The sequence below is a fragment of the Triticum urartu genome, chromosome 2A, assembly GCF_056163025.1.
Source record: "Triticum urartu cultivar PI428250 chromosome 2A, HENAU_Tu73, whole genome shotgun sequence".
NCBI lineage: Eukaryota > Viridiplantae > Streptophyta > Magnoliopsida > Poales > Poaceae > Triticum > Triticum urartu.
Genome location: NC_141874.1, coordinates 524,401,390 through 524,410,900, shown reverse-complemented (window position 1 = coordinate 524,410,900; position 9,511 = coordinate 524,401,390).

Sequence of the window (9,511 nt, the reverse complement as noted above, 5' to 3'; positions counted from 1 at the left end):
ACTAGAAAAAATAAGAAGAAAATCTTGTCAATTTATTTGAGGAGAATCCTGTATCCCATTCATTAGACAACTAGTACTACTTGTATTTGCATGTTTGCTTGCTTGCTTGTTTGCTTGCTTGTAGCACTATCAAGTGTGAGGAAATCCAGTACTAGGATGTGTGGAGCTGGGACGCTGTTGGATCATTAGCACTTGTAGCACTAGCAAGTTTGTACTGATTACAGATAGAAAACCTTGTAATTTTGTTTCCGTAAGCTAAACTTTGTGATTTAATTTCTGGAAGCTAAACATTGTAAGTCTATTAAGAAACTTGAGCAAAATCAGCCCACAAGTTAGTTGAAGTCACAAGTGCCTTTTATTGACAGAGTCTTCTGCCAGGGCGAATGTTATATTCAAAACCACTTCTGATCACTTTGTGTTTTCTTTTTTAATATTTTGTTGTGTCTTGCTTGGTGGGAATTGATCCAGTTAAGTGGCTGATTGGGAATATTATGTTGTCAAGTTCGTGTCTTAGTGCGTCTGAGAATGTTGTTTCTTTCTTTCTTCCTTTTGTTGCAAACCTGAAAAGGAAGTGCAATGTGAACCTGGAAGGTGCATGTACTGCTGCTACTTTCGTGTGCCAACTGCTATACCAGTTGGTTTGTGATGATCCAAACAAGTCGACAGCAGTAGTACTGTTGGCAGTTGGTGTTTAATTTCATTGTTGTCATGGTATTTATTCTTTCGGCATGTCATGTATATGCTGGTGTTTAATTTTGTGATGTTAGTATGCTTGTGCTGACTAGTTTTGTTAGATCTTGGCAGTTGAATGGATGGTCGTGTTAGTAGAATGGTATTTTGTTTTAGGCGCAATGTGTTGCAATGAAGTTTTTTGCACGACTTGCACTTGAGCCATGCATATTCATATCATGTATCTGTTTTCTTGTATGAATGGGTATCTCATTTTAACTAGTTGGAGGACAAAAAGCATGGCACTAACTCAATTTGTGTTATCATTTTAAATAAATGTCATTTTCTTGAATGGTCTGTTCATAATATATTTGCCCCAATGTTTCTGATTCTTCTCTCATTCATGTAACAGGGTGACAGAGGAAGCCATGTTGCAGTTTTGTTTGTTCCCAGCCCTGATTACGGTCGTCTAGCGAGTTTGGCATGTTGTTCATCTGACTACGGTCGCCGAGCGAGTCTGTCATGTTGTTCATCTGACTATGGTCGTCCAGCGAGTCTGGCATGTTGTCATTTTCTTGTAAAGCAGTACTGTATTACACTTGTAGAGCTCGTTACACTTGTATAGCTTGAAAGTACTGTATTACACATGGTCACGTATTGGCACATATAGAGATTGTTATTGTGATTGACATTGTATTAGATTGTTATTGTGATTGCTATTGTATAAGATGATCTAGTTGCTCTTATTTGAAACATCATGTGTGCTTTTTGTCTGGCAATTTAAATACTAGTTCAAATATGAAGAATATGAGCCTGATAGATGGGACCCACTTATCTGACTAGTGGACCCTTCTTTTGGGAAAAAAAGAAAAACTAAATTCGTTTAAACAAAAAGGCCACAACCCAACAATAAAAAAGGCTGCAATGTTGGGCTTGGCCCATGAAGCTGATCAAAAATTGATAGAAAAAATACATTAAAAAGGCCGAATTGTTGGGCTAGGCCCATGTAGAAAACAGAATTGGACCGGGCTGAATCTTGTGCCACATCAGCTTGCCACGCTGGATGCCTACGTGGCTTGGGGAGTCTGCTAGTGACCAAAACAAAACAATAGGCGTGTTTTGGTCGTAAACGTCTACGACCTTCTCACAGAGAAGGTCGTTAATTTCAGTTTACGACCGCCAGCTTTTAACCTTCTGTTTTTGGTCACAAAATGGTCGCAAATGAAAAACAATGACCTTTCAGTGACCAATAGTCAAGGTCACAAGTTGACATATTTCTTGTAGTGAGAGACTTGCCGGTAACGAGATTGAACTAGGTATTGAGATACCGACGATCGAATCTCGGGCAAGTAACATCCGATGACAAAGGGAACAACGTATGTTGTTATGCGGTTTGACCGATAAAGATCTTCGTAAAATATGTAGGAACCAATATGAGCATCCAGGTTCCGCTATTGGTTATTGACCGAAGACATGTCTCGGTCATGTCTACATAGTCCTCGAACCCGTAGGGTCCGCGCGCTTAAAGTTCTGTGACAATCGGTATTATGAGTTTTTGTGTTTTGATGTACCGAAGGTAGTTCGGAGTCCCGGATATGATCACGAACATGACATGGAGTCTCGAAATGGTCGAGACGTAAAGATCGATATATTGGATGACTATATTCAGACACCGGAAGTGTTTCGGGAGGTTTCGGATATTTACCGGAGTACCGGGGGGTTGCCGGAACCCCCCGGGGAGTATATTGGGCCTAATGGGCCTTAGTGGGAGAAGAGGAGGGGCGGCCAAGGGCAGCCGCTTGCCTCCCTTTCCTTCTCTTCCTCTCTTCCTTCCTCCTCCTCTCGTACTTCAACTAGGAAAAGAGGGAGCACCGGGAGTAGGGCTCCCCCCTTGGCGCGCCCTCCTCCTTGGCCGGCCGCCTCCCCCTAGCTCCTTTATATACGGGGGCAGGGGGCACCCCATAGATACAACAATTGATCTGTTGATCTCTTAGCCGTGTGCGGTGCCCCCCTCCACCATAATCCACCTCGGTTATATCATAGCGGTGCTTAGGCGAAGCCCTGCATCGGTAGCTTCATCAACATCGTCACCACGCCGTCGTGCTGACGAAACTCTTCCCCGAGCTCTACTGGATCATGAGTTCGCGGGACGTCACCGAGCTGAACGTGTGCTGAACGCGGAGGTGCCGTACGTTCGGTGCTGAGGATCGGTCGATCGTGAAGACGTACAACTACATCAACCGCGTTGTTATAACGCTTCCAATTAATGGTCTACGAGGGTATGTGGACGACACTCTCCCCTCTCGTTGCTATGCATCACCATGATCTTGCGTGTGCGTAGGAATTTTTTTGAAATTACTACGTTCCCAATAGTGGCATCCGAGCCAGGTTTATGCGTAGATGTTATATGCACAAGTAGAACACAAATGAGTTGTGGGCAATACAATTCATAATGCTTACCAGCATGTCATACTTTGGTTCGGCAGTATTGTTGGATGAAGCGGCCCAGACCGACATTACGCATACTCTTACGCGAGACTGGTTCTACCAACGTGCTTTGCACACAGGTGGCTGGCGGTGTTGGAAATATGCTCTAGAGGCAATAATAAATTGGTTATTATTATATTTCCTTGTTCATGATAATCGTTTATTATCCATGCTAGAATTGTATTGATAGGAAACTCAGATACATGTGTGGATACATAGACAACACCATGTCCCTAGTAAGCCTCTAGTTAACTAGCTCGTTGATCAATAGATGGTTACGGTTTCCTGACCATGGACATTGGATGTCATTGATAACGGGATCACATCATTAGGAGAATGATGTGATGGACAAGACCCAATCCTAAGCCTAGCACAAAGATCGTGTAGTTCGTATGCTAAAGCTTTTCTAAATGTCAAGTATCATTTCCTTAGACCATGAGATTGTGCAACTCCCGGATACCGTAGGAATGCTTTGGGTGTGCCAAACATCACAACGTAACTGGGTGGCTATAAAGGTGCACTACGGGTATCTCCAAAAGTGTCTGTTGGGTTGGCACGAATCGAGACTGGGATTTGTCACTCCGTGTGACGGAGAGGTATCTCTGGGCCCACTCGGTAGGACATCATCATAATGTGCACAATGTGACCAAGGAGTTGATTACGGGATGATGTGTTACGGAACGAGAAAAGAGACTTGCTGGTAACGAGATTGAACAAGGTATCGGATACCGACGATCGAATCTCGGGCAAGTATAATACCGCTGGACAAAGGGAATTGAATACGGGATTGATTGAATCCTCGACATCATGGTTCATCCGATGAGATCATCGTGGAACATGTGGGAGCCAACATGGGTATCCAGATCCTGCTGTTGGTTATTGACCGGAGAGTCGTCTCGGTCATGTCTGCATGTCTCCCGAACCCGTAGGGTCTACACACTTAAGGTTCGGTGACGCTAGGCTTATAGAGATATTAGTATGCGGTAACCCAAAAGTTGTTCGGAGTCTCGGATGAGATCCCGGACGTCACGAGGAGTTCCGGAATGGTCCGGAGATAAAGATTTATATATAGGAAGTCCTATTTTGGCCACCGGAAAATGTTCGGGATTTTTCGGTATTGTACCGGGAAGGTTCTAGAAGGTTCCAAAGTGGGGCCCACCTGCATGGGGGGACCCACATGAACGTGGGTAGTGGGGGAAAGGCCCCACACCCCTGGTCAAGGCGCACCAAGATCCCCCCTTAGAAGGAATAAGATCATATCCTGAAGGGATAAGATCAAGATCCCTAAAAAGGAGGGATAACAATCGGTGGGGAAGGGAAATGATGGGATTTCTTTCCCCCACCTTTGCCAACGCCCCAATGGACTTGGAGGGCAAGAAACCAGCCCCCTCCACCCCTATATATAGTGGGGAGGCGCATGGGAGCCGCACCCTAGCCCCTGGCGCCTCCCTCTCCCCTCGTAACACCTCCCCCTCTCGCTGAGCTTGGCGAAGCCCTGCCGAGATCCCCGCTGCTTCCACCACCACGCCGTCATGCTGCTGGATCTCCATCAACCTCTCCTTCCCCCTTGCTGGATCAAGAAGGAGGAGACATCTTCCCCAACCTTACGTGTGTTGAACGTGGAGGTGCCGTCCGTTCGGCGCTCGGTCATCGGTGATTTGGATCACGACGAGTACGACTCCATCAACCCCGTTCTCTTGAACGCTTCCGCTCACGATCTACAAGGGTATGTAGATGCACTCCTCTCTCTCGTTGCTAGATGACTCCATAGATTGATCTTGGTGATGCGTAGAAAATTTTAAAATTCTGCTACGTTCCCCAACAGGCGGGTGTCAGTTTCTCCAACTTTAGTTGAACCGAGTGTGGCTACGCCCGGTCCTTGAGAAGGTTAAAACATCACTAACTTGACAAACTATCGTTGTGGTTTTGATGCGTAGGTAAGAACGGTTCTTGCTCAGCCCGTAGCAGCCACGTAAAACTTGCAACAACAAAGTAGAGGAGGTCTAACTTGTTTTTGCAGGGCATGTTGTGATGTGATATGGTCAAGGCATGATGCTATACTTTATTTTATGAGATGATCATGTTTTGTAACGGAGTTATCGGCAACTGGCAGGAGCCATATGGTTGTCGCTTTGTTGTATGCAATGCAATCGCCCTATAATTTCTTTACTTTATCACTAAGCGGTAGCGATAGTCGTAGAAGCAATAGTTGGCGAGACGACAACGATACTACGATGGAGATCAAGGTGTCGCGCCGGTGACGATGGTGATCATGACGGTGCTTTGGAGATGGAGATCAAAGGCACAAGATGATGATTGAAGGAAATATGCCCTAGAGGCAATAATAAAGTTATTATTTATACCATGATAAATGTTTATTATTCATGCTAGAATTGTATTAACCGGAAACATAATACATGTGTGAATACATAGACAAATAGAGTGTCACTAGTATGCCTCTACTTGACTAGCTCGTTGATCAAAGATGGTTATGTTTCCTAACCATAGACATGAATTGTCATTTGATAAACGTGATCACATCATTAGAAGAATGATGTGATTGACTTGACCCATTCCATTAGCATAGCACTTGATCGTTTAGTTTGTTGCTATTGCTTTCTTCATTACTTATACATGTTCCTATGACTATGAGATTATGCAACTCTCGTTTACCAGAGGAACACTTTATGTGCTACCAAACATCACAACGTAATTGGGTGATTATAAAGATGCTCTACAGGTGTCTCCAAAGGTATTTGTTGGGTTGGCGTATTTCGAGATTGGGATTTGTCACTCCGATTGTCGGAGAGGTATCTCTGGGCCCACTCGGTAATGCACATCACTATAAGCCTTGCAAGCATTGCAACTAATGAGTTAGTTCAGGATGATGTATTACAGAATGAGTAAAGAGACTTTCCGGTAACGAGATTGAACTAGGTATTGAGATACCAACGATCGAATCTCGGGCAAGTAACATACCGATGACAAAGGGAACAACGTATGTTGTTATGCTGTCTGACCGATAAAGATCTTCGTAAATATGTGGGAGCCAATATGAGCATCTAGGTTCCGCTATTGGTTATTGACCGGAGACGTGTCTCGGTCATGTCTACATAGTTCTCGAACCCGTAGGGTCCGCATGCTTAAAGTTCGATGACGGTTATATTATGAGTTTATGTGTTTTGATGTACCGAAGGAGTTCAGAGTCCCGGATGAGATCGGGGACATGACGAGGAGTCTCAAAATGGTCGATACGTAAAGATCGATATATTGGATGACTATATTCGGACATCGGAAAGGTTCCGAGTGATTCGGGTATTTTCAGGAGTACCGGGGAGTTACGGGAATTCGTATTGGACCTTAATGGGCCATACGGGAAAGGAGAGAAAGGCCTCAAAGGGTGGCCGCACCCCTCCCCATGGGCTGGTCCGAATTGGACTAGGGAGGGGGGCACCTCCTTCCTTCCTTCTCCTTTTCCCTTCCCTTTCCTTCCCTCCTACTCCTACTACTTGGAAGGGTTCCTAGTTCTACTAAGAAAGGGGGAATCCTACTCCCGGTGGGAGTAGGACTCCCCTAGGGCGCGCCACAGAGAGGGTCGGCCCCTCCCCTCCTCCACTCCTTTATATACGTGGCCAGGGGTGTCGGCGTTTTGGGAACGGGGGTCCCCAGACTTGCCTGCCTGCGGCCTGCGGCGTGGCTCAAAGGGGGACCTAGCGCGGCCCATCTTCACCAACACAAACCCAAGACCCTCGCGAGGGGCCAAGCCTCGCGGGGCGGACGACGCGAAGCTTCCTCAGGCGTGGCCTCGTCCGGCTGGCTCACGAGGAGGCGGAGAGATCAAGGCGGGGTACCTCACGAGGTGCCCGTGACGCAAGCCAAGACGACCGGGGGCGCCAGGCGGGTGCCAGCCCGCGCAGTGTCCTCCCTTCCTCTTTGGTGCAAAGGGGGCAAGCGCAGCCGCGGAGTAGCGAGGCATCAGGCAAAGGTTGCCATTTCGGTGCAACGAGACCAAGACCAGGAGGACTACGAGACGGAGGTCACCATGGAGCCCAAGACGGCGTCATCACCAGAGCTTTGCGCAGGCGAAGACTACTTTTGTCAGGATAGTTGATACTAGCTGTCCCCCTTCAAATTAGCCCGCCATTGTTGGTTCCCTTCCCGCTCGATATTTGGGAAGAGGACCAGGGCCTCTATAAATAGGACCATCCACCCACAGAGCAAAGGGGGCTGAGAGGTTGGAAGGAAAGAGAGGGGTTTTCGATCAGAAAGAGAGAGAGAGAAAGGCGACTGAACTCCTCCCAGCAGTTCATCGCCCCAGCCAAGAACAGACCCTCGCGAGGCTGTTCTTCCTTGTATTGTTCATCATCATCAGCCCAAGAGGCAATCCACCACACCACCCACTAGAGTAGGGTATTACACCACAACAGTGGCCCGAACCAGTATAAACCCTGCGCCTCTTGTGTTGTCCATTCCTTAGTTTAGATCCTAGCAAGGCGGAGGAGTGCAGGTAGGCAGGAGGCGAAATCTCCGCGCGCACCCCAGTGTTTGAACCTCAAGGGTCTGCCGGAACCTGAAATCCGACATTTGGCGCGCCAGGTAGGGGTGCGTCGGGATTCGTCTTCCACCACCCCGTTCTCCTCCGACCATCACGCCCATGTCTGACGCTCGTCGGGCCCCCGCTGAGCGCCGGGCCGCGCTCGCTTCCATCGTCGCCCAGACGGCCCCTGTCGGCGGGCGTCCTCGCCGTTCCCCGTCACCTGCCGTCAACGCCGCCACCAGCCCGGCGGGGGACGAGCAGCAAGCATCGTCCCAGCATCCGTTCGTGCGGCAAGACGGCCGCACCGCAACTCCCTCGCTCACCCCAGCTGGTTCTTTGTCCCGAGTGCTCCGCGCGCCCATGGAGGCTCGGGCTGCACTCATCGCGGCCAACGAGCTCCTGCGCTACCGTCCCATCGACGACGTCTACGAAGAATGGCTCGACCTCGTCGCCGAGCTCGTCCGCGCCGCAGGGGGCTCTCCGGCGCCGTCCGTTCCGCTGCACCGCACCCCGCCCCGCGCGGGCAATGAAGCTCCGGCGGCGCCCCGGCCGCCTCCTCCTCAGGAAGGCGCCATGGCTCCAAGGCGCATGGCCCCTGGGCGGAACCCACTCCGTCAGGCGCCAGCGCAGCAAGAGCAGAGCTGTCAAGAAGTCCCTCGCCCGCAGGAAGCTGCCTGGGCGCTCCCTGCTCCAGCACGTCGCGACCATGCTCCTGCTCCCGCGCGTCAAGACCCCGCGATGCTCCCAGCTGCAGCGCGTGGGGACATGCAAGACCAAGTTCCCCGTCATCCAAGGCCTCCCGTGGCCACAGCAGGCTGCCGCGCCTTCACCGCCGAGCTACGCAACGTCACGTGGCCCGGCAAGTTCAAGCCAGACTTGCCTCCTCGCTACGACGGCACGGCTGACCCTGCGGAGTTCCTCCAGCTCTACGAGCTGGGCATCGAAGCTGCCAACGGAGACGAGAAGATCATGGAAAACTGGTTCCCCATGGCACTCAAGGACGGGGCCCGCACCTGGCTCCTGAACCTGGCTCCAGGCACAATCTTCTCCTGGGACGAGATGCGCACCCGCTTCATCGCCAACTTCCAAGGCACTCGCGACCGGCCACCCGCCGTGAGCGACATGCGCCGCATCAAGCAACAGCCCGGGGAGACCCTGCAGAAGTACATCCAGCGCTTCAACAACACGCGCCTCAAGATTCCCAAGGTGACTGAGGAGGCCATCATCTCGGCCTTCTCCGACGGCGTGCGCGACGTCAAGATGAAGGAGGAGCTGGCGATGCATGAAGACCTGTGCACTTCCTTGGAACTGTTCAACCTGGCAACCAAGTGCGCCAGGGCCGAGGAAGGGCGTCTCTCCCTCCTCGAGCTGCCTGCCGCGGACCCAGAAGAGAAGAAGCCCAAGGCCAAGGATGTGAAGCGCAAGGGGGCTGTCATGCTTGCGACAGAACCAGACACCAAGCGGGGCAGAGATCAGCCCGAACCTTCCAAGGGCAGCCGGTACTGTGTGTACCACGACCTCCACACCCACAACACCAACGAATGTCAAGAGCTCCGAGCCGTGCGAGAAGGAAGGATCGGCCGTCGCCCTGAACGCAGTGACCGGGGCTACGGCCGAGGAGGAGGAAGGAACGCAGGACGCTGGGAAGACCGTGGCCCGCACCAAGGGTGGCGCGATCAACCTCACGAGGATCGCTGGCAAGACCCGCCTCGCGAGGGAGGCTGGAGGGATCAGCCTCACGAGGATCGCCCGCAAGGCAACACAGGCCTCCCACCGCTGCCGCCGCAGCCAAGGAGAAACGAGGACCACCACTAGGAC